At 36.0% G+C, this 26,118-nt stretch overlaps 1 protein-coding gene across 2 annotated transcripts in view; it reads left to right on the top strand.

Annotated features, from left to right (window-relative positions):
• The window catches only part of LOC128652488 (chloride channel CLIC-like protein 1), a 983,232-nt gene that overhangs the window by 207,402 nt on the left and 749,712 nt on the right, over positions 1 to 26,118 (top strand). The window lies entirely within an intron of this gene.

The following is a 26,118-nucleotide window of genomic DNA, read 5'->3' as shown; positions in this document are numbered from 1 at the left end:
AATATTTCTAATAAGTGACTTGGAGGAAGGATTTAATAGCACCACCTCTGTTTTTACAGATGATAGAAAGTAGCGCAAGATGATTAGGTCAGAACAGGATGTAATGGCTTTGCATAAGTATTTACAAAAATTGTAGGAACGGGCTGGTAAATGGCAAATGAGATTCAATACTGCTAAATGTAAAGTTCTAGATTTAGCAGGAGGAGGAGGAAAGGGATTTAGGTGTACTTATAGATAACAATCAAAAAAATGAGTGTGCAATCTATAGCAGCGCTTTTTAAGGCTAATAAAATATGTCGGGCTAGATTACAAGTGGCCCAGTATATTTATTTTTTGCAATCGAGAAAACTCTGCTAGAGTTAAGCTTTTTGTGCTAGTCATGTTGCGTTCATATTACAAGTTTCAAAAATACGTATTTTGCGCTAGCGGTAACCCAAATTGTGCTTAAAGTCGAAAATCGCAATCACATTTTTGCATTCCCCCATAGAAGTCAATGGAGAAAAAAAAACAACTTACACCCACTCTCAAACACTATAGCATTTTCGCAAGTGTGCTAACCCGACATGAAAATATAAATATTTCATAATCCAATGTTCTTAACATAACGGAATATGCATTATTTATTCATAAATACATATTTCTACATATATATGATGTTTTTTTAAACAAATATATATATATATATATATACAAAAAAAAGGAAATTCCAGTCTCAAATCTAACTGCCGTTTATGTAAATCACAATAATAATCTTATTAACTTGACCCCTAGTCGCGATCGCCCTTATCCCTTCCTTATCAACAGACAAGAGAATCACAGTCCCAAATCAGGTATACTGGGTGTTTACAGGAAGCCTCCTATTATATTTGGTAGCGGTATGGGTCTTATTGTTAAACTTACATAGCCATTATGCAAAGTATACCGCTATGCGGTTATGCCCACTTACCGCCGTTGTAAAGGAGTACTTCTTGATCCAAGTGTTGTCCTGAGTCCGTCCAGCACTCAAAAGCTGTAGGACCGCTCTCAGCCCGGCACTCTTGCCTCTTCTGTCTCCGATGTGAAGGACGCTCAAATTGCGTCTAAGCGTGCGTGGCGTACCACGTGTCAATGGCCGTCCAATGGGATAGATGGGATTCCTCAAATGGAAAATAGATGTCATGCGATCCTCCAATAGGAAGTCTAGCTATCCACGCTGACTAGGGGTAGGGGTATCGTATGGAGCTGTAAACCACTGAGCACCAATGCTAATCCTGATATTAATGTGAAAGTATCAAAAAACGAAGTTTAAGCAAATGGTGCCAGATGCGGTTTAAAAGAAATTTTATTTGTGCAGTCACTCAATTAAAACATGGGGGTATTGTACAAAAATAGAACAAAATAAAGCAACAGATTTAAGCATGAAAAAAGGTTGCTGACATGTTTCGGCTAACAGCCGTAATCATAGCTAGAGAGTACACCTGTTCACAACTTTATGTACCCTACCTCTGTTTCTTATTGGTTAAAAACAAACATGCTCAAATTAACTCTTTAATGTACCATATTGGTTAATCCAATCTTGGATTTAAAGGAATATCCTAATATTTTAAGTCGCTATTGTTCAAACATGATCTGATATAACACTCTGCCGACTACCTATATTACATTTTCATAACAAATAGATAGAAAACTGTAGTTAACTCGTTGTTGTTAATTCCAGTATTGGATAATATTCCAATATTAAAATTTACATAAAGTGGCGTATAGGGAGATGGAAAAACATTAGTACTCTAGTAATGATATTAAAATTGAAAAAGTGACATTTTTCTAGGGGGTTACTGGAACCTTACAATAACTCCTTTTAAAACATTATTTATAATATTCAATGTGCCTCATAATTGATACATTTATAATGGTAGTTTGATTGTGTCAATCATTTGTAAATTTTAACTGAATTTAGAATTAAATTCAAAATTTAAAAGGTATATCTTACCATAATAAATGCTCTATTTGATGAAAAAGGAAAATATGATCACTTCCAATAGTTTATTAAATCATATTCAGAGTTCATACCTTGGGGAACCCTGGTCCCCAGTTTAAAAATCCAGAACATCTCCCTCTTGCCCAGCAGTTTGTCCTTATCGCCTCCTCTTGGAGGTGTAATCACCTTTTCTATGGCTTGCCAGCGAAAGGTTTATAGGGATTTATTATGTTTTTTAGCAAAGTGCTGGACAAGAGGGGTAGTAGCTGTGCCAGAACTAATGGTAGATAGGTGATTTCTCATCCTAGTGCTTGTGTCATTAGAGGTGAGCCCTACATACTGGATGGAACATTCTATACATGTGATAACATAAATGACATAGGGTGTAGTGCAGTTTTAGCAAGAATCTATCTGGAATATTTCACCTGTGCTCATGGACTGAAAACTATCAGTAAAAAGAGCATATTCGCAGGGTCTGCATGTTCTCTTCCCACACCTAAACATTCCCTTATGTTGTAACCATGTACTCTTGGATTTGTTCTTGGAAATACAGGAAGGAGACAAAATATTCTCCAATGTTCTGCACTTTCTGTAAGAGCATTTCAGGCCTATGTCTACACTTTCTGTCAGACTATCGTCAGCAGCCAGTAATTTAAAGTGTTTCTTTACTATTCTGCATATATCTCCATATTGGGCACTGTATTCAGTGACAAAGTATGACCCTTTTTCCCTAGATGTGTCCGCACTTTCTTGTTGCATTTTATTACTCAATAGTTTTTTCCTGTCTAGTCTGGCTACTTGTTGTTGTGCTTTATCAATGACTTTGTCAGAATATCCTCTCTCTTTCAGTCTCTTTCTTAGTTCCATACTTTGCTTGATAAAAGCTCCCTCCTCTGTACAGTTCCTCTTAAGTCTTACGAACTGTCCTTTTGCTACCGAAAAAGGAACATGAGGGGGGTGGCAGCTTTTAGCATGCAGCAGTGTGTTACGCGTAATGGGTTTTCGGTATGTGTCACATATTATAGAACCATCATTTTTACCTTTCAGATTAAGATCCAGAAAGGAAATGTTGTCAGTGTGATGTTCGAAGGTGAATTTTAAACCCAAATCATTGTCATTAATCTTAGTGACAAATTTCTCTAGCTCTTCTTCTGTACCTTGCCATATTAGAAGAAGGTCATCTATGTATCTCCTGTAAAGCACAACATTATCCTTAAATATATTCTCATCTCCAAAGATGTGGGACAGCTCCCACCATCCCATATAGAGATTGGCGAATGATGGCGCAGATTTGGCACCCATTGCTGTCCCACACCTCTGGAGATAGAATTTCTCTTCAAATTTGAAGTAGTTGTGTGTCAGGAGATACATAGTGACCCTCTGAACAAATCCAATAAGTCCTTCAGAAAAATCGGTAAAATTGTTCAAAAAGTACATAATAGCCTTAACACCTTTATCGTGTGGTATCGAAGAATATAGTGATGTTACATCTATTGTTACCCATCTATATGTACCTTTCACCCACCTTTCACTTTCGAGTAAATTAATGACATGCTTGGTGTCTTTCAAATAGCTGTGTAGTTGAAAAACCAGAGGATTCAGAATCGCATCAAGCCATTTATCAGAGTGGGTAACAATAGATGTAACATTACTATATTCTTCGATACCACACGATAAAGGTGTTGAGGCTATTATGTACTTTTTGAACAATTTTACCGATTTTTCTGAAGGACTTATTGGATTTGTTCAGAGGGTCACAACCAAACCCCAAATAAAATACTAGCTAAAAAAACCTAAGCTCCCCATTGCCCTGAAAAGGGCATTGTATTTAATTTAGTTAATTTATTTTATTATAGTGTAGTGTTAGGTGTTAGTGTAACTTAGGTTAGTTTTTTATTTTACAGGTAAATTTGTATTTATTTTAGCTAGGTAGTTAATAAATATTCTATTCTAAATAAATACAAACTTGCCTGTAAAATAAAAATAAATCCTAAGGTAGCTACAATGTAACTATTAGTTATATTGTAGCTAGCTTAGGGTTTATTTTTTAGGTAAGTATTTAGTTTTAATAGGAATTATTTAGTTAAAGTGGATGTAAACTCACTGATAGTCGACAATCACAACTGCTTTATAATCCAAAAATAGCATAAGTTTAAGTCATCAATTTTGTAAAAACATAATATTATATTGATGTATATACCTCTATAACTAAAAACGTCTTGCTTTCCCCCTCCGCCCGCCATTTTGTTCCGCTTTTCTTACAGTGATTGACATTTGCCTAAACTAATAATTTGGCGTACCCCGTGGCGTCCAGCCCCTTTTTCTTAACGTCGTTGTGAATTTATGCGCATGCGTCTTTTATATGCGCATGCGTAAAACAACTTCAGCTGGCTTTCGAAGCGCTGCGCGTACATGCTCTAAGCATGCGCATATAAAGTCTGCATCCACAACCTTCCTGTATTTACCAGGAACTGCAAGTAAGTATCTATCTAGAGTACACGCATGCGCATATTCGGCACTAAATTAGAAGCGCATGCGCACAAAAAGGAGCCATCGTGAATGCGCAAGGGTAATACGTCATAGAGCGGGTGGGACCGCTCTAGACGTTATGCACTGAAAAGAAGGGAAGTTATGGATGGGAGGAGCTCTGTCTGAAAACGGAGCCGAGTTACAAACGTAAATATTAATTTATTTTTTCTACATTTAAAGAAAAAAAGTATGCGGTATTAATAAAAGAGTGCATAAGAACAGATTTGGAAGGTCAATATGTTAAAAATTTACATCCACTTTAATGATAGGAATATTTACTTAGATTTATTTAAATTATATTTAAGTTAGGGGGTGTTACGTTTAGGGTTAGACTTAGGTTTAGGGGTTATTAACTTTAATATGTTGGGGGCGGCAGATTAGGGGTTAATAAATGTAGGCAGGTGGCGGCGATGTTAGCGACGGCAGATTAGGGGTTGATACTATTTAAATAATGTTTGCGAGGCGGGAGGGCGGTGGTTTAGGGGTTAATATGTTAATTATAGTGGCGGCGATGTTGGGGGCGGCAAATTAGTGGTTAATAAGTGTAGGTAGGTGGCTGCGACATTGGGGGCGGCAGATTAGGGGTTAATAAATATAATGTAGGTGTCGGCGATGTTGGGGGCAGCAGATTAGGGGTTCATGCATATAATGTAGGTGGCGGCGGTGTCCGGAGCAGCAGATTAGGGGTTAAAATGTTATTATAGTGTTTGCGATGCGGGAGGGCCTCGGTTTAGGGGTTAATAGGTAGTTTATGGGTGTTAGTGTACTTTTTAGCACTTTAGTTATGAGTTTTATGTTATAGCGTTGTACCATAAAACTCTTAACTACTGACTTTTAAATGGGTAGGACTCTTGACAGGGTAGAGTGTACCGCTCACTTTTTGGCCTCCCAGGACAGACTCGTAATATCAGCGCTATGGAAGTCCCATAGAAAAAAGACTCTACGAAGTTTACGTAAGTTGTTTTGCAGTAAGGCCAAAAAAGTGTGCAGTGCCCCTAAACCTTCAAGTCTTGTAATAGCAGCGGGCGTAAAAAAGCAGCGTTAGGAGCTCTAAACTCTGCTTTTTTACCCTAACGCACAACTCATAATCTAGCCGATAGTTTTGTACAAACGTTTTGCTGACATTAGACAACAAATACTTACATTTATTGTATGACCATTCTTCATATACACTGGCCACTTTATTAACTTCATTTGCTTGGTAACACAAATTGCTAATCAGCCAATCACATGGCAGCAACTCAATGCATTTAGGCACCTAGACGTGGAGAAGACGACTTGCTGAAGTTTAACCCGAGCATCAGAATGGGGAAGAAAGGGGATTTAAGTGACTTTGAATGTGGCATGGTTGTTGGTGCCAAGCGGGCTGGTCTGAGTATTTAAAAAACTGCTGATTTACTGGGATTTTCATGCACAATCATCTCTTGGGTCTACAGAGAATGGTCAGAAAAAGTGAAAATATCCAGTGAGGGAGGCTCATAGACTGGAGCTCTTGAGGGAACGGTACCCCTTTAAATGGTCCACGGATAGCTTGAGACACTTGGGAATAGAGTTGTCCCATGACCTCAAAATCGTTTTTAAGAAAAACTATGAGTCTCTCCTTCAGGAATTTAGGAGGACCACAGCAAACTGGACTGGGCTGGAGGTGTCATGGACAGGTCGAATTGTTGCCCTAAAAATGATGTTGCCTCCTAAACTGACTTATTTTTTTCGGTGTCTGCCGGTAGCAGTGCCTACTTACTTAATCACTTCCAGTCAGCTTTTACCAGGTTTATCTGGAGAGGCCACCCTCCTAGAATCTCCTTATCCCATTTACAGAAACTGAAAGAATGCGGAGATCTTTCAATACCAAATGTAACCCACTATTATAAGGGGGCCATGATATCTCACATTACGGCCTGGGGAGTGAGACCTAACACCTCGCAGTGGTTTCAGATCGAGCAGGCGTCGTTACCTGCGAGGATTGATCTAGCTGACCTAATTTGGATTCCTGATCATGCCGATGTTCTTAAAGGTATCTACAGCACCACCATTAAAACATGTTTGAAGAGCTGGAGAGAACTCCGCTCGCATAAATCAATAGCGCCCCACCCTTCGCCTATCCATTCTATGAAGGCCATACTACAATGCCTTCCTGATTCGAGACCTAGACGCTGGGAAAACCTGGAAATCAAACAGATCTCTTACCTCTATAGAGCAGACCGTCTCATGTTACAACCAGCAAATTTCCCAATGGATGACTTCCCTAGGATTTTGCAATTTGAATATCTGAGAGTGACCTCTCTACTTCTCTCCTGGGGATTCCCCAAATCGGGGCCACGGTCTCTCACACTGTGGGAGAGGCGCTGGATGGCGGGAAGATCTATCAAGGGATCATTGTCCTTTCACTATAAGCTTCTCCTAGACTCCCCCCAATTTGTCAAACCAGGGGCTGTCAAGGACTGGGAGAGGGACCTGGGGGGTGGTCCATTGTGATGCAGTTTGGCAGCGAGCCCTCCGAGATGCAAAATTGGCTGTTCGCTGCTCAAACCTTTTCGAACTATACATTAAATTAACTCTGCGATGGCATTGGGTCCCAACTAGGTTGCATAGGGTGTTCCCACTTAGAAGCACTGACTGTTGGAGGGGGTGTGGGCAGAGGGGTACCCATCTTCATGTGTGGTTGGATTGTCCCAAATTGAGTGCTTTCTGGACCTCTGTTGCAAATTTGCTTCGCCACCTTCAATCGCTACATCTAACCGGGGATGTTGCGCTCTTTCACTTAGGGCTTCACACACTCCAAAAACCCTCTAGAATCTTATGTGTCATTATCTTACTTACGGCCAAGCTAATCATAGCCAGACACTGGGCTAGGGACTCTCCCTTAACTCTGACTCCGGTACTAGAAACACTAGATTACCTGCAAAAGATGGAAGAATATTCCCTTAGAGTGGAGGCCCGCTTTGATTTCTACTGCTCAGTCTGGTGCCCATGGGATGAGTTTCAGAGAACTAACCCAGAACTGGAAGGTAGTCACTCCAACACCTTTAGCATGCATACAACTCCGGGGTGAAAAGGTAGTTCCTTTAATACCACGCAGCAGATCCCTGCTTTAGTCCTCCCTTATCTAACCACCTTTCACCTTGCCCTTACCCTTTTCCCCCCTTGCTCACTTCTTACTTCCCATACTTTATCTCCCCCCCCCCCTTTTTTTTTTCTTCTCTCTCTTCTTCCAGTACTGATTGTTCATGAAGATGCTCCTCGGACCCTACAATTGGTAAAATTTACTATGTGTTTACATTATAAGCAAAAATACATATAGTTTTTCACTTCTTTGTCTTTGCGACTTCTTATTCTCACAAACAGTATACCATCGTACTCCTGGAAACAGTTACTTTGTCTCCCTGGGTATACTTGATGATTCTATTTGTAAGCTGTGAAATGTTAACTTGTTCTCAAATACAATCTTTATTCCTTTGTTTATGATAATTGCTATGATGTTTGACCATTGATTGTACACTGTGCCTTACTGTTTTCTCATGGAATTCTTGATCCCATAGCTGGATCTACTATGCATATCTAATATTAACAAAATGAGGTGATTTAGACTGTTCACGCATATCAGCCTATTGCATATAGTATTGTGTTTAATTTCTCACTACTGTGTTAGTCCTGCATGTAACTGTAATACCCTATTGCTTGACTGATATGTATTGTTTATGTTATTGTTTCTCGCCTCAATAAAAAAATGTCTCTGGAATGTTTCCAACACTTTGCTGAATTCTTGCCATGAAAAATGAAGGCAGTTCTGAAAGCAAAAGGGGGTCCAACCCATACTAGCAAGGTGTACCTAATAAAGTAGCCGGTGAGTGTATATGTTCACAAATAATATATATATAGATTTTAAATAAACACTGTAAATGTATGAGAGATCTTATAAAATATATTAATTGTATCAAGTTGAAATGCAAGATGCAGCTACTGGCACAATCTACTTCTTATCGTTAGTAATGGAAAAATCATGAGCTCCCTTAAGCTGTTAGATCAAATGCAATTCCTTTTTCCTAACTGTCTGACAGAGATCTTAAAACAAAACAAGCCTTGTCCTGTGCTCAAAATCCCAATCAATCTTAATATGTTACGCTGTTGATGTCTTTAGGTGTCAAATACGCCAAAAGCACATTGTAGCTTTTGTAACATTTTTTTCTCACTTTTTTTTTTCTGTAAAAAGATTTTATAACAAAGCATTAGCAGAAAACGTAAGTTAATGTCAGTTCTCAAGCTAATGTATAAAAAAAAATGGGGAAAAAAAAAATGAAATTCATTTTTTTTTTAATTATTATTATATTATGTTACATTAGTAAAGTATCTGGGATGGGGGAAATCTATTTTTTACATTTTAATGTCACACACACACAAGAATAAAATGGCGCTAACACTCTTAAAATGATGATAGTAATTACAAAAAAATCCTCTTTACAATATCCTATACTTAAATCTAAGTGTTAAAAATAATTTAGAGGATATACACTGGTTAAAATACAATTAAAGGGACAGTTAACACCAGAATCTTTGTTGTTTAAAAATATAGATAATCCCTTTATTACCCATTCCCCAGTTTTTTGCAAAACCAACGCTGTTATATTAATACACTTTTTACTTCTGTGACTAATTTGTATCTAAGCATCTTCTGACCGCCCCTAATCACATGACTTTTAGTTATTTTGCATATAGTTGCATTTTAGCCAATAAGTGCAGTGTCTGCCACTAGCCACGGGCGTGATCACAATGCTATCTATATGACCTACATGAGCTTGCTCTTCCCTTCTGTGAAAAGTAAATAAAATAGAGGCGGCCTTCAAGGGCTTAGAAATTATCATATGAGCCTCCCTAGGTTTGCTTTCAACTAGAATACCAAGAGAACAAAGCAAAATTGTTGATAAAAGTAAATTGGAAAGTTGTTTAAAATTACATGCCCTATTTGAAAAATGAAAGGTTTTTTTTGGACTTGACTGTCCCTTTAAGTTTACAATATTACCGCATCAAAGTAATGTAATCCATATATCCCTTGAGTCCACTGCTGCTTGTTTGCTAAATGTATCCTTCACACCAAATGCAGTAGGGCAGGAACTTTCACTCTAAAAGAAAAAGCGCAGAAAAAAGACAATTGACAGTGCAATAAAACACACACTCGTTGCTGCACTTAAAGATTTACACTTACAATGTTTAATAAATAATGATGCAGTTACAACAAACTTTTATTTTATCAGATGCAAGCAGTAAAAATACTCGGCTTCACCGGTCCAGTGCTCTTCTAACCCGGTTCCCTTTTGCAATATAATCTCCTTTTCAATCGTCCAACAGAACTCTAATCATAGGGAGAGTTTTCTCTTAGAGCTATGGTAGCCCTGAATGTCCAAAAATAGAACGCTCCGCTTCTAGGGCTATGGCTCCTCTAGACGTCCAAAAATTATCCTGTGATTTCCTCTACGCGTTTCATCTGCTAACGTGCAGACTTTTTCACGAGGTTTGAGAGTATAGTGATAAATGGATCCGGTATCCGTCCCAATAAAAACCCTCAAATGTACTTCTATTGGATAAGATTCCCTGCCTAAACTATGACGTGGAGATAATGCACGCTGGGTCCTAAAGACACACCTCTGGATATACACTTGTAACAAAAATAGAAAAAATAACAATTAAAAAACAGGTAATTGTTAAAAACAAAGTACAATTTCATACATTTACATTATAAAATATACAGACTATTGCAGACAATCAAAGCTCATTAATACAATTATATGAATAAAAATAGAAAATAGAAAACGCTTTGTGAATGTACATCCTAAAAATAATTGATACCGTATATACATTTAAGAATTGATAAAAATATATATACACATTAAAAAATTCAATCATATTTCTTTTATCAGATGCAAATTTATCCAATTTTTATACTAAAATATTGTATTATACTTAAAAACACTTTTTCCTATGTTAGAGGAGGAATTCCATTAGACATTACATCTTACTCCAGTTTACATACAATTAGAGAGCAAAATAATTTACACAACACTTTTTATGAGATTCTAATTTCTTTTCATAACCAACAAAACAAGTAAATAGGAAAAAATCCCAAAAGGTAATATACGACTGAGGAGAAAAGGGAGGTTGACTATATCTTTCCATAAATTACCCTAAATGATCCTAATTGTCACCTCTTCTTCTACATAAAAGCTGCTATGTCAATATCTAAATTGAATCCTTTTGGATGTAAGCTTTTAAGTTTTTAGTCTCTTGTTTTCTTAGACTAATGAGCCTGTTATTGCAGCTATTTGGTATCCAATCAATAGTTTGTATTTTTAGAGTCCTAGGGTCTCCCCCATGGAACTCAGTAAAATGAAAGGGTACACTATGTTTATCGTTTTTTTTCTTTGATGTTATATATATGCTCTGAAAATCTACGTCTGATCTTCCTTTTTGTACGCCCTACATAGATTTTATCACAACCACAAGTTAGATGATATACTACATAAGTAGTGTCACAGGTACATCTACTCTTAATATTAAAAGACCCCATACCCTCACTATCTTTAGATTGAGTCTCCTTATTAATGTGTTTACACATGCTACATGCCTTCTTCCCACACTTGTATGTACCTGGTTTCAGACTTTACCAATTACTTCTAACCGGTTCTGCTGTTTCTATTTTCCTTAATTTACTAGGAGCTAAAAGATTTTTGAGGTTTCTTCCTTTCTTAAAAGTAAAACCCCCCAATGTTTTTTAATAACATTTTTAATAATTTTATGCCCCTCATTATAAGTTGTGATAAACCTCAAAGTCTCACTATTAGTTGAATCTAAATCCTTATTTTTAGGTTTCAAAATAGAATCCCTATCTGCTTTGTACACTCTATCATTGTAACATATCTCAGCCTAATATCACTGTCCCTTTAAGACTGCCTTCCCTGCTTCTGACAATCATGCTGGTTTGGGCAGTATTTGCATTCAGCCTGCCTGCCTGATTAATCATTTATGCACCTGATTTCCTCAGCCTCTTTTTAAGTTTTCTCAGGCCTAATGTGCTTTGCATTAACTTTGAAGTTGTGATCCTGAACAGAGGTCTGTGACTGTTTCCTGCATGAATTCAACCAAGTTATTCAAGCTACAGCCTTTTCTATGTCCTATGCTTAAAATCATCAAATCGCAAGTATCCAAATAATTCTATTTTTGTTACCTGAACACTGCTACTTAAACTCTGAACTTTATTATAAATCAAGTATACTTTTGGTTATCATCACTCTCTAATTATAACAACAGCATCTTACTCAGAACTTTATAACTATTCTCTGCAACAAGTTGTCATAGCTGAAATATCCATCTACAAATATGTTAACATATTCAGAACGCTACATCTATGTGTTCAGTTAAAAGCTTTCATGTGATTCTCCAATATATGCACAAACAGTAATTGATGCCTTAAACTTTCAACTTGACTAAACCTGTGCTGCTCTGCTTATTACTGACATACAGCTATATATAATATTATGTACTGTGAACCTGCAACAAACCTTAGTTTGCATATATATGCACAAACAGTAATTAATGCATAAAAGTTGCAACTTGTCTATCACCTGTGCTGCTCTGCTTAATTCTGACATACAGCTCTATATAATATTATGTACTGTGAACATGCAACAAACCTTAGTTTGCATCTAAGTGTCAATCTTCTACCAGTTTACTCTAAAGCTTGAACATTCCACATTGCTATATTTTTCTCTCATTAAATCCTGTAGCTACTCCTGTTAAGTAACTATAAGTCACAGTGAAGTCAGAATATATTGTATACAAATGTTGTACTCTCCATTTATTCTACAATAACTTCTAGCAACGATGAATCACAGAATATCATCTATCCACGTCCAGGATACTCTTCCCCGGGTCAGGGGTCGGTGTCTTCAAATACCTACCACTGCCCCAAGGGTCTGTGTCGTGAGCGCATGTACACCCGATCATGACAATCATATGCTAGTTCTATTGTCTTTTTATTGTAACCCTTTTCCAGAAACTTAGTAGACATAGTTTCAGCTTCTTTTTCAAAAGTATTTATATGGGTACAATTGCGCCTAAGTCTTAAATATTGTCCATAGGGTACATTATCCTTCCATCTTTTGAGATGGGCACTTCTATTATCTATATAGCTGTTTCTGTCAGTTGGTTTCCTAAAATTACTGACAGCTGTTTTTGAACTATCATCTACATATAGCCAAAGATCTAGAAATTCAATTTTCGATCTGGAATGTTTCCCCATAAAGTTTAAATTAAAATAATTACTGTTCATATATAACAAAAAGTTATTAATTGAAGACTCGTCACCATCCCAAAGGATGATGACGTTGTCTATATAGCGATGGTATTTTACAATATTAGTTTTGAATGGATTGTTATTCCAAATCTTTTTTGTTTTGGACCTATGCATATAAATATTAGCGTATGACGGGGCAAATGTGGTCCCCATCGCCATTCCTTTCACCTGTTTATAAAAAATATTTTCAAAAATAAAATAATTAGGCTCTAATATAAATTTTGTACATTCAAGAATTAAATTCAATTGTTCTGCTGGAAAGTTCCAATTTAATAGTTCAAACTCTAGGGCCCTCAGGCCTTTTTCATGGGGGATTGAGGTATAGAGTGCTGACACATTGCAGGTTACCCAACAATAATTCTCCTTCCACTCTAAACCTTCAAAGATGTTAATGGTTTGTGTCGTATCTTTAATATATGACTTTTTAACAATGGGTTGCAGGTAAAAATCAATATATTTTGAGACTTTATCACTCAGGGAATCAATCCCTGAGATTATAGGTCTCCCAGGTGGCTTTTGTACACTCTTATGCACCTTTGGCAGGTGATAAAATATTGGGACCCTTGGTTCATTTTCCTGTAAGTATCTAAACTCATCATTATTCAGAATTCCTTCAGTTTTTGCTGCCACCAATATTTTGTTAAGCTTAATTTGATATTGTTTAGTGGGATTCCCATTAATGATACAATAAGTGTCTGTATCTTTTAGCAAATTATAGGCTTCAGTTAAATAATCTTCCCTCTTTTGTATAACAATCCCACCCCCCGTATCTGCTGCCCTAAAGATAATATCTCTGTTATCCATTAATTTCTTTAAAGAGTTTCTCTCCTGAGAAGTTAAATTATCTTTATATTTATTAATCAGGTTATTTCTTTTCTTATGGAAGAGATTAAAAACTTCTTCCATCACTAGTTTAGTGAACACCGGAATTTGGTGCCCCTGTGTGCCAACTGGATAAAATGTAGATGTTCTCTTTAAATTACTATGACTGATTTTTTACTCTTCCTCATACACTGAAATATTAAGTAATTCCTCTATTGTATTTATGCTCTCGTCAACATCCTGGCCTCTAACCCCCAAATCCTCTAAGGATTTCAAAATAGTTAGTGTTTCTATATCTTTACCTTCTAAATATTCCTTATTAGGAACTTGATTAGAATTAACTGCCTTCTTGATACGAAATCTTTTTATAACTAATTTTCTCACAAATTTTTGAATATCAATAAAAACTTCAAAATCGTTTGGTAATGTTTTCGGTGAAAAAATCAAACCTTTGTTTAGGAGTTTAATATCATTAGCATCTAGCTCTATATTGGCAAAATTAAAAATGTCTAATTCCTGTCTTCCTCTCGTCTCTGCCTTCTGTTTGGCTGTTGTGACTCTAACTCCTCCTCTCTTTCCTCTTCTTGTTCTAAACATCTTTTGTTTTGCCTCAATCTGGTTTCCCAAGTTCCCAGATGTATGTTCCTCTGTTCCGGTTCTAATCTGTGGTTGTGGGATGATGGTGCCTTCTCTAAAAAATGGTTCTGATAGTTAGTAGAGCCCCCCTGTCTATGACTAGTTCTCCATTCATTATTACTTAATCTGTGATTATTATAATTTTGATGATCTGATTTGGGTCGGGCCACTAAAGTGGACCAACATGATTCATTTTGAAACTGATTTAAAACTTGAAATCTATTAGATGTATTAATACCAGGACTGCTTGGGTTTATTTCTCAAAAATTTTCTCTCCTATTAAAATGATGTTGACCAGCCCTATCATCCCTTCTACCCTTCACTTGTTCCCAATTACCTTGATTGGTATTATTCTGGTTTTGATACTCATAATAATTATCAGAACTACTCTGCTTATTTGAATTATGATTAATTTTTGGACGTCTAGAGGAGCCATAGCCCTAGAAGCGGAGCACTCTATTTTTGGACACTCAGGGCTACCATAGCTCTAAGAGGAAAGCTCTCCCTATGATTAGAGTTCTGGTGGACGATTGAAAAGGAGATTATTTTGCAAAAGGGAACCGGGTTAGAAGAGCACTGGACCGGCGTAGCTGAGTATTTTTACTGCTTGCATCTGATGAAAGAAAAGTTTTGTTGTAACTGCATCATTATTTATTAACATTGTAAGTGTAAATCTTTAAGTGCAGCAACGAGTGTGTGTTTTATTGCACTTGAGTCTTTCTTCTGCGCTTTTTTCTTTTAGAGTGAAAATTTACATTTTAATGTGTTTAAAGTTTGGGTGTAGGAATGTTCCCAGGTTGAGCGCTTCTCTCTTTTAATTTTTCAATTTATGACACTTAAGGAAGTCTCTCTAAGTGTGAAGCGGGAATCCAGACATTGCTCAGTGTGCCTAGAGGGATATGGCTGTACCTCACCGACTAGGCCCACACTAGGCCAAAACGTACGTCTGGGGTTTTGACATTCCCCTTGTTCAGAGAGGGATTGCCTGATATTTCGGGACTGGACTGTACTGTTAAGTCAGGATCAGACTGATATGCTACAGGAAAGTTCTTCTCTGTGAAAGGGACATTTTGAGCAAAAATAGCCTTCTTCTTTGGTGGTAACTAGCCATAGAACAATCTATCATGCTATTGTTCATTCCCAGGTTGAGTGTTTCTCTCTTTTAATTTATGCAAATTATAACACTTAGGGAATTCTCCCTTAGTGTGATGTGGGAATCCAGACGTGAACCCGTTGCTCTGTGTGCCTAGAGGGATATGGCTGTACCTCACTAACTAGGCCCACACTAGGCCAAAACGTACGTCTGGGGTTTTGCCATTTCCCTTGTTCATAAAGGGAGTGCCTTGTATTTCGGGGCTGGACTGTACTGTTAAGTCAGGATCAGACTGATATGTTACAGGAAAGTTCTTCTCTGTAAAAGACACATGTTGAGCAAAAAGAGGCTGCTTCTTGGGTGGTAACTAGCCATAGAACAAGCTATTATGCTATTGTTCATTCCCAGGTTAAGGGCCTCTATCTTTTAATTTGAGGACAATTGTAGCAGATCTGTGTACCAAATCCTGCAAAGGCCATGCAAGAGCAAAAATCACTGAGGTCCCTTCCTTTTTTATTCTGGCTATTATTCTTGATAATAATACAAATGGAAGAAATATGTAAATCAGATTGAATCACCAGCAAATCATTTGTGCTTCTTATAAAGTTGCCTGTGGATTTCAAGATCTTGCACAATACTGGGATAGCTAGCAATTCAAGTGAGAAGCCATAAGGTTTATATCTGACTTTCCCCAACAAATCACAAAATAAATCCTGATTCAATGACCATTCTCTGGGATGAAGGTACTGACGACTTATTATCCGGAAAGTGAATAGCAGAAATCATGAAATTATGGAGTCCTGTCCAATTCAGAATGTGGGATACGTCATTCATTCTTAAGGCACTTTGAGTACTACCTTGGTGATTGATGTAAGCCCCTACTGTGACATTATCTAACTGAAATCTCAAAAAAGACTCCAGTCTTAATTGGGGCCAACTCTGGAAAGCCCTAAAGATTGTATTGAACTCTAAGATGTTAATCGGAAAAATTGCCTCCTGAGGAGTCCAAACACTGCACATTCTGAGAATTTCAGACTGAGCCCCAATCCAGCACACTGGCATCCATAGTAAATACTACCCAATTCAGATGGATAAAAGAGGCTCCCTAAATTAAGATTGGTGAGCCTGCCACCAAGTTAAAAAATGTTTTTTCCTGAAGTCTAAAGTGATCTTCTGGGACATTTGAAGCTGGAAAGACCAAGTGGAATCTGGCAAAAGGAATGGCATCAGAAGCTGCTACCGTAAGACAAACTACTTACATGCAACGAAGCAGTGTAGGAAGAAAAGTTTGATAGAGAAGAGCACACGGAATCTGTAATTTGAGTTTGTAAGCATCTGTGAGAGAGTCTCATTGTTACAGAGTTTATGATGAAGCCAAGAATTGCAACACTGCTATGTGGCAGTAGAGAACTTTTCAGGAGATTAATTTTCAAATCTTGGGAATGAAGGAACTGAAGAAATCGTCAGCTAAATTACGAATTTTGAGCGCTATAGGAAAATGAATGACCGTCACAAAAGCAGCGTTATTTCACCTCTATATATATATATATATATATATATATATATATATATATATATATATATATATATAACGCTACTTTGACTTGCTCGTGCACGATTTCCCCATAGACATCAATGGGGAGAGCCGACCAAAAAAAAATGCCTAATACCTGCAATCGCGGAAACAAAAGCTCCATAACACAGCCCCAGTGATATCTATGGGGAAAGAAAACGTTATGTTTAAACCTAACACCCTAACATAAAAACCACGTCTAAACACCCCTAATCTGCCGCCCAACATCGCCACAACCTAGATAATGTTATTAACCCCTAATTTGCCGCCCTTAACATCGCCGCCACCTAAATAAAACTATTAACCCCTAATCTGTCACTCCCGATATCGCCGCCACCTACATACAGTTATTAACCCCTAATCTGCTGCCCCTAACATTGCCGCCACCTAAATACACTTATTAACCCCTAATCTGCTGCCCTTAACATTGCCGCTACCTACATTAGTTATTAACCCCTAATCTGCCGCCCCCATAGCGCTACCACTATACTAATGTTATTAACCCCTAAAACTCTGGCCTCCAACATCACTAAAACTAAATAAACATATTAACACCTAAATCTAACCCTTACCCTAACGTAACCCTAAGCCTAAGTCTAACCCTAACTCTAACACCCCCTAACTTAAATATAATTAAAATAAATCTAAATAAACCTTACAATTATTACCTAAATAATTCCTATTTAAAACAAAATACATACTTACCTGTAAAATAAAACCTAAGTTAGCTACAAAATACCTAATAGTTATATTGTAGCTATTTTAGGTTTTATTTTTATTTCACAGGTAAGTTTGTATTTATTTTAACTAATTATTTAATGACTACCTAGCTAAAATAAATACAAAGTTACCTGTAAAATAAAACCTAACCTAACAGACACTAAAAACTAACATTACAATAAAATAAATTAAAATATAAAAAAACTATTTCCTAAATTACAAAAAAAATAAACGAAATTATCAACAATAAAACCAAATTATTCCTAATCTAATAGCCCTATCAAAATCAAGAAGCACCCCCAAAATAAAAAATCCCTAGCCTACACTAAACTGCCAATGGCCTTTAAAAGGGCCTTTTGTGGGGCATTGCCCCAAATAAATCAGCTCTTTTACCTGTAAAAAAATACAAACACCCCCTAACAGTAAAACCCACCACCCAACCAACCCCCCCAAATAAAAATCTATCTAAATAAACCTAAGCTAACCATTGCCCTGAAAAGGGCATTTGGATGGGCATTCCCCCTAAAAGAGCATTTAACTCTTTTACATTGCCCAAACCCTAAGCTAAAAAAAAATAACCCACCCAAAAAACCCTTGAAGAAACCTAACACTAACCCCCGACGATCCACTTACAGTTATCGAGGTCCAGGCATCCATCCTCATCCAAGTGGCAAGAAGTCTTCATCGAGGAGGCCTCTTCAATCTTCATCCATCCGGCGAAGTCTTCATCCAAGCGAGAAGAAGTCTTCATCCAGATGGCATCTTCTATCTGTATCAGCCAATAGGATGAAAAATCAATCCTATTGGCTGTTTGCAACAGCCAATAGGATTTTTTCCCCTTTAATTCCTTTTGGCTGATAGAAATCTTTCAGCCAATAGGAATGTAAGGGACGCCATCTTGGTTGACGTCACTTTAAGAGAACCTTCAGTTGACGCCGACGACCGTAAGAAGAGGATGCTCTATGCCCGGATGTCTTGAAGATAGACCCGCTCCGCGCTGTCTGGATGAAGACTTCTTGCTGCTTGGATGAGGACTTCACCGGATGGATGAAGATCGAGGAGGCCTCCTGGATGAAGACTTCACCGGCTGGATGAGGATGGATGGTCCAGGCTTCGATAACTGTAAGAGGATCGTTGGGGGTTAGTGTTAGGTTTTTTTTTTGGTGATTTTTTTTTAGCTTAGGGTTTGGGCAATGTAAAAGAGCTAAATGCCCTTTTAAGGGCAATGGTTAGCTTAGGTTTATTTTTTTTTACAGGTAAAAGCTGATTTCTTTGGGGCAATGCCCCACAAAAGGCCCTTTTAAGGGCCATTGGCAGTTCAGTGTAGGCTACAGTTTTCTTTTATTTTGTGGGTGTTTTTTTATTTTGATAGGGCAATTAGATTAGGAGTAATTCGTTTTTTTTTTTTTATAATTTCGTTTTTTGTAATTTAGTGTTTATTTTTTTTTTTGTAACTTAGAAAATAGTTTTTTAATATTTTAATTATTTTTTTAATATCTTTATTATATTTCACAAAGTATACATTAAATATACATTTAAAAATTTATAATGAGATTTTACATAGTTTTACAAGTATATCATACTATTTATACATATAGATCATACATTTGTAGCTTAAACTTGGCAATTAATACCTGCTGTGTTAATAATTAAACTATTGACATTCCTATTTTATTACATAATTGATCAGCTATATCCAATTATAAATTATATTCTGGGTTTCTACCCTCATTGATTTAATATACATTTCCCATTTATTCCTAAAAGTTTTCTTTCTTGTATTGATGTCATTTAATACATTATATTTCTCTATTGTTAATTGATTCCATATTGCTTTATTAAACATAGGAATGGAGGGTTTCTTTTTTTTCAATCCAAAGTTTAGTGACTATCTTTCTCGCTATCAATATGGTTATTGCGATAAAATGTTTATATTTAGAGCTTTTCAATTTAGGTAATTGTAGTAGAAGGACTGCTTTTTTATCTAGGCAGAGCTGGATTTTAAGTATCTTTGATATCCAAAATGATATCTGTGACCAATATTGGTAGATTTTGGGACATTCCCAAAAATAATGACACAAATTGGGAGAGCTATATGAGCATTTTGGGCAGGCTGGATTTACTTCTTTTGCCCATTTGCTCCTCTTTGTTATTGTGACATAGTCATTGTGCACAATTCTATATTGTGATCCCCTTAATTCACTTGCCAATGTAATTTGTTTAACAGTATTGATACTATAATATAGCTGTTCTTTAGTAGTTACTAAATCCGTTACCTGTTTCCATTTATCGATAATTTTTATAACATTGCCATTATCGATTTTATCAATAATGTTTTTATATATATTAGTGATCTTGTAGTTACCTTTTATATATTTTTCACATATTTCTGTGATAGTATTTTACTTAATCACATTTGGTGAAATCCTAATTACTGTTTTAAGATAAGATTTAATCTGTACATAGTGTAAATAAATTTTAATTTTAACTTGGTATTTGTCAGACATCTCCTGAATGAAGTATATATTTTTACTATTCCCACTATATAGATCTCCTATTTTGTGGATCCCAAGAATATTCCAATTGCGAAATGCATAGTTATTTCCCATTGGAAATTTAGGGTTCCCAATAATTGGTATATATTGTGAGTATTTATAATTCATTCCAAAATATCTATTAATAATCTTCCATGTTACTAAACAATCCCAATACTCTATATGTGTCTTAATATTTTTAGGGATTTCATATGTCTCTGCATGGCATAGATAGGATATTGATAAGGGTAAAATCATTTTTTTTCCACTTTCATATTGGTATATTTTTCTTTACCTGTGAGACATTCAATATTATATCTTGCCAGTGCCGCCCAATTATAAAATTTTATATTTTGTATGCTCCATCCCAATTTATTAGCTGACATTTGCAATTTGGAAACACTAATCCTTGATTTATGCCCTTTCCAAATAAAGTTCCTGATTACAGTATTTAATACTTTAAGATCTTTATTATGAATCCTTAAGGGCAGCATATGGATAGGATATAACAGTCTAGGAAGAATAGACATTTTTATTACATGGACTCTACCTGTCAGATTCAGATTTAGTTTTACCCATACTCTGAGGTCTTTAACTATCTTTTTTAATTAGGCGTAGAAAGTTCATAGCATATATTTTATTGGGATTATTAGATATTTTTATTCCCAAATAAGACATACTTTCCTCCACTTCTTCAAAAATATAATTGTTTTCCTTTGATTTTTTAAAAAGCCATAATATCTGAGATGTATTCATATTAATCTTATACCCTGAAATCTTTCCAAATAGAAAAATACTTTCTATAATTTTATCTCTATATAGTTCTGGTTCAGATACAAAAAGCAACAAATCATCTGCAAATAATGCCATCTTCAGATATGTATCCCCTAATTGAATACCTAATGTATTTTTTTTATAAGGCGTATAAGTGGCTCTAGTGCTAAATTAAAAAGAAGTGGGGAAAGAGGACATCCCTGTCTTGTACCTCTATTTAGTTAGATTGAGGTGGATGTGTGGCCATTAATATAGAGATATGCATCTGTTGGGGTATAAACTGCTTTAATATATTCAAGAAATCTACCTCCAATATTTAGTCTCTCCAGAGTATAAAACAGGTGATTCCTTTCAATCCTATCAAAGGCCTTTTCAGCATCAAGGGATAGTAAGAAGGCCTCTGACAGGACATCTTGAGCCCCTCTCCCCCAATACTTTTGGACTACATGTAAGATGCTTCTAATATGTTTAACTGATGTTCTTCCCGTCATAAATCCCACCTGTTCTTCAGAAATAATATATGGTAATACCTTATTGAGCCTATTTGCTAGAATTTTCATTAGTATTTTGTAATCAACATTAGTCGAAGATATTGATCTATATGACTGTGGTATTAATTGATCTCTTCCTGATTAAGGTATAACTACCATATTCACTATTTTATATGTAGGTGATATAGCCTCTTTCCCTTCATAAATTACTTGAAATACCTTACTTAGAGAATCTATAATTTTTGGTGACATTGTACTCTGCCGGTAATCCAGATGCTTTAGAGTAAGGTAATTTTTGTATAACCTGTTGTATCTCCTCAATTTCTATTCTATTATTGAGTATTTCAGCCTGTTCCTCAGTAATTTGTGGTAAATTAATTTGATTCCATAATGATTTTTGGTATTGGTTCCCTGGGATTCATATAATTTTTGATAGTATACCTTGAAACATTTAATAATATTATCCGTATCTTGATTTGTATTATTTTGATCTTTTATTGCATAAATATAGTTTTGTGACTTAGCCTCTTTGAGGATGTTAGCCAACATTCTACCTGATCTATTGCCCCATCTATAGTATTTAGCAGATCTTTTTTTAAGCTCTTCCTGTGATTTATTGAGCAAAATTAGATCTCTTTGTTTTTTAGCATTGAAATATATATTTCTATTATGAATTGATGGTTCCTTCCTATACTGAGCCTATGTTATTTCTACCTGATTATTAATCCTAATCTCTTCTTCCCGTTTCTTTTTTTACTGCATTTCAAAAAGGATATCATCTCTGCTTTCATCACAGCTTTAGAGGTTTCCCAATATATTTGCGCTTTGTCTCTATAATCTCAAAAACTTCCCATTTTTCCTCTAAGAATTTAGTCCATTGCTCTGATTGATACATATACTTAGGATATAGAAAGTTATTTCCATTTCCATATTGCTTCCGATCTTTCAGTATTATTAGGACTGGGGTGTGGTCTGATACACCGAACTGCAATATTTTTATTTCTTTAATGAAGTTATTTAAGTCACAAGATGTAAGGCAGAAATCAATTCTTGACATGGCATTACTTGAGCGTGATATATGAGTATAATCAAGACTATCTGGATTTTTTTTACGCCATATATCCTCTGTTCCCAAATTATTAGACAATGATTGTATTATCTTTATTTTGTATTTATATCGGCATTTATCTTTTCTTGTTGTTTTCCTATCAACTAATGGATTAGGAGTTATATTAAAATCCCCTAGCATTATAACCTTATATTTAATATTTTTCTGCATTAATATTTGCACTCTATTCCAAAACTTATTATCCTGTTGATTTGGTCCATATATATTGCAAAGTGTATAATTTTGTTTGTCTATTACTAAATTTAGGATCAGGTTTTTTTCCTTTTTATCTATAAATGAGCTCTCTATTTTATATTCCAGTCTTCTATTAAATAATACTGCCACCCCACATGATGAACTATTATAAGAGGAATAGAAAACTTCTTGTACCCAACCTGTTTTCAATTTAATATGTTATTTGTCTGTTAAATGTGTTTCCTGCAAACATGCAATGTCTATATTAAGCTTTCTAAGATGATTTAATATTGCCTTTTTATTGGGGAATTTATTCCCCCCACATTCCAGTTAATAATTTTTACCATCTATATCTTAAACACTAGAAATACTTCCATTTTAGCCATATCAAGTTACAGAAAACAATTCCTCGCCATGGTATAAAACATATGCCATTTATCCTGCTCAAAGACATTACCCTTATATATTACCTCAAAAAGTAGTATAGATCTCAATGCTATATATATATCATATATGTAGTAAGCTTCATTCTTTAGTAATAATAGATGATGTTTGTAGCTGAAAATTAACCCCTCCTAATTTTATGTGTATCAACTCAACCATCTCAAAAGTGATATTTTTTTTATGTATCTCTATACCGTGTAATAAATATCTGTATTCTAAGTAAAAGGATATCTCCAAAATCCCAATTCTATCATTGTGACTTTGTTTAATACCTTTATCCTTAAGTGTATATTGTCTAAAAATTCTAATAATGTTATTTTCTAAACAATTTATCAGTGATGATATTGCAAAAAAATCTATAAAACTATAATAGAACATTTTACTTTGTAGTGTGTCCCTAAAATCATGTAGTAAGTGCTTAAAGTGCTCAATCATACCAATATATAAAAAATAAAAATAAATATATCATAGTAATACTATAAGGAGATATATAGTGTCATTATGCATCATGTAGTCCTTGATCAATAAATCATATTGCCTCTTTAGGGGAATGAAAGAACTGAGACACCTTCTCCCTGTTGAATATTGAGTTTCGCTGGATATAATAATGCAAACTGTTTTTTCCTTAACCAGTCTTTGGCACACTTCAGAAAATTGTTTTCTCCGCCTTGTTAAATCTGCAGAATAGTCCTAGAACAGAAGAATTTTTTCCCCCCCTCATATAGCACATTTTGCATATTTCTGTATGCTCTTAAAATATTCACTTTAGCCTGGAAACTGAGGTATTTTATGATTACTACTCTAGACTTCTGTTGCTTCTGCCGTATTGGGTTATTGAAGCCAATCCTATGAGCTCTTTCAACTTGGAATATTTTTGGATCCGATCCTAGTCCCAGCATTCTAGGAAGTGTTTGTTCAGCAAACTCAATTAAATAGGCTAATATAACAGACTCAGGCAGGCCAACTAGCCTGATATTATTTCTCCTTGTATAATTTTCTATTTCATCCAATTAGGCTTTCAGCTTTTTATTATCTTCTTCTGTTGTAGTTAGTCTATTTCTCTTGTTAAGTGTATCCAGTCCACGGATCATCCATTACTTGTGGGATATTCTCCTTCCCAACAGGAAGTTGCAAGAGGATCACCCACAGCAGAGCTGCTATATAGCTCCTCCCCTCACTGCCATACCCAGTCATTCTCTTGCAACTCTCAACAAAGATGGACGTAGTAAGAGGAGAGTGGTGTATTATAGTTAGTTTTTTAACTTCAATCAAAAGTTTGTTATTTTTAAATGGTACCGGAGTGTACTGTTTCATCTCAGGCAGCATTAGAAGAAGAATCTGCCTGTGATTTCTATGATCTTAGCAGAAGTAACTAAGATCCACTGCCGTTCTCACATATTCTGAGGCGTGAGGTAACTTCAGAGGGGGAATGGCGTGCAGGTTTTCCTGCAATAAGGTATGTGCAGTTAATATATTTCTAGGGATGGAATTTGCTAGAAAAATGCTGCCGATACCGGATTAATGTAAGTTAAGCTTTAAATGCAGTGATAGCGACTGGTATCAGGCTTATTAACAGAGATACATACTCTTATAAAAGTGTAATATAAAACGTTTGCTGGCATCTTAATCGTTTTTATATATGTTTGGTGACAACTTATTGGGGCCTAGTTTTATTCCACATGGCTGGCTTGATTTTTGCCTAGAAACAGTTTCCTGAAGCTTTCCACTGTTGCAATATGAGTGGGAAGGGCCTATTTTAGTGCTTTTCTGTGCAGATAAAAATACTGACAGAGACATTCAGCTTCCCTCTGCATGATACAGGACATCTCTGAAGGGCTCAAAAGGCTTCAAAGTCGTGTTTGAGGAGGGTAACAATCACAGTAGACTGTGGCAGTTGTTGTGACTGTGTTTAAAAAACGTTTTTGTCATTTATTATTCTGTTTTTGTTATTAAGGGGTTAATCATCCATTTGCAATTGGGTGCAATGCTCTGCTGACTTGTTACATACACTGTAAAAATTTTGTTAGTGTAACTGCCTTTTTTCACTGTTATTTCAAATTTTGTCAAAATTTGTTTCTCTTAAAGGCACAGTAACATTTTTTATATTGCTTGTTAACTTGCTTTAATGTGTTTTCCAAGCTTGCTAGTCTCATTGCTAGTCTGTACAAACATGTCTGAAACAGAGGATACTTGTTCATTATGTTTAAAAGCCATGGTGGAGCCCCATAGGAGAATGTGTACTAAATGTATTGATTTCACCTTAAACAGTAAAGATCAGTCTTTATCTATAAAAGAATTGTCACCAGAGGGGTCTGTCGAGGGGGAAGTTATGTGACTAACTCTCCCCACGTGTCAGACCCTTCGCCTCCCGCTCAAGGGACACACGCTAATATGGCGCCAAGTACATCAGGGACGCCCATAGCGATTACTTTGCAGAGAGGCAAGCGCGATAGCTCTGGGGTTAAACGAGATACAGAGCGTGTAGATGCTGTAAGAGCCATGTCTGATACTGCGTCACAATATGCAGAACCTGAGGACGGAGAGCTTCAGTCTGTGGGTGACGTCTCTGAATCGGGGAGACCTGATTCAGAGATTTCTAATTTTAAATTTAAGCTTGAGAACCTCCGTGTATTGCTTGGGGAGGTATTAGCTGCTCTGAATGACTGTGACACAATTGCAGTGCCAGAGAAATTGTGTAGGCTGGATAAATACTATGCAGTGCCGGTGAGTACTGATGTTTTTCCAATACCTAAAAGGCTTACATAAATTATTAGTAAGGAGTGGGATAGGCCCGGTGTGCCCTTTTCCCCACCTCCTATATTTAGAAAAATGTTTCCAATAGATGCCACTACACAGGACTTATGGCAGACTGTCCCTAAGGTGGAGGGAGCAGTTTCT

The sequence above is a fragment of the Bombina bombina genome, chromosome 1, assembly GCF_027579735.1.
Source record: "Bombina bombina isolate aBomBom1 chromosome 1, aBomBom1.pri, whole genome shotgun sequence".
In the NCBI taxonomy this organism is placed as follows: domain Eukaryota; kingdom Metazoa; phylum Chordata; class Amphibia; order Anura; family Bombinatoridae; genus Bombina; species Bombina bombina.
Note: the sequence above shows the minus strand (reverse complement) of the source record. Positions and strands in the feature narration are given on the sequence as shown.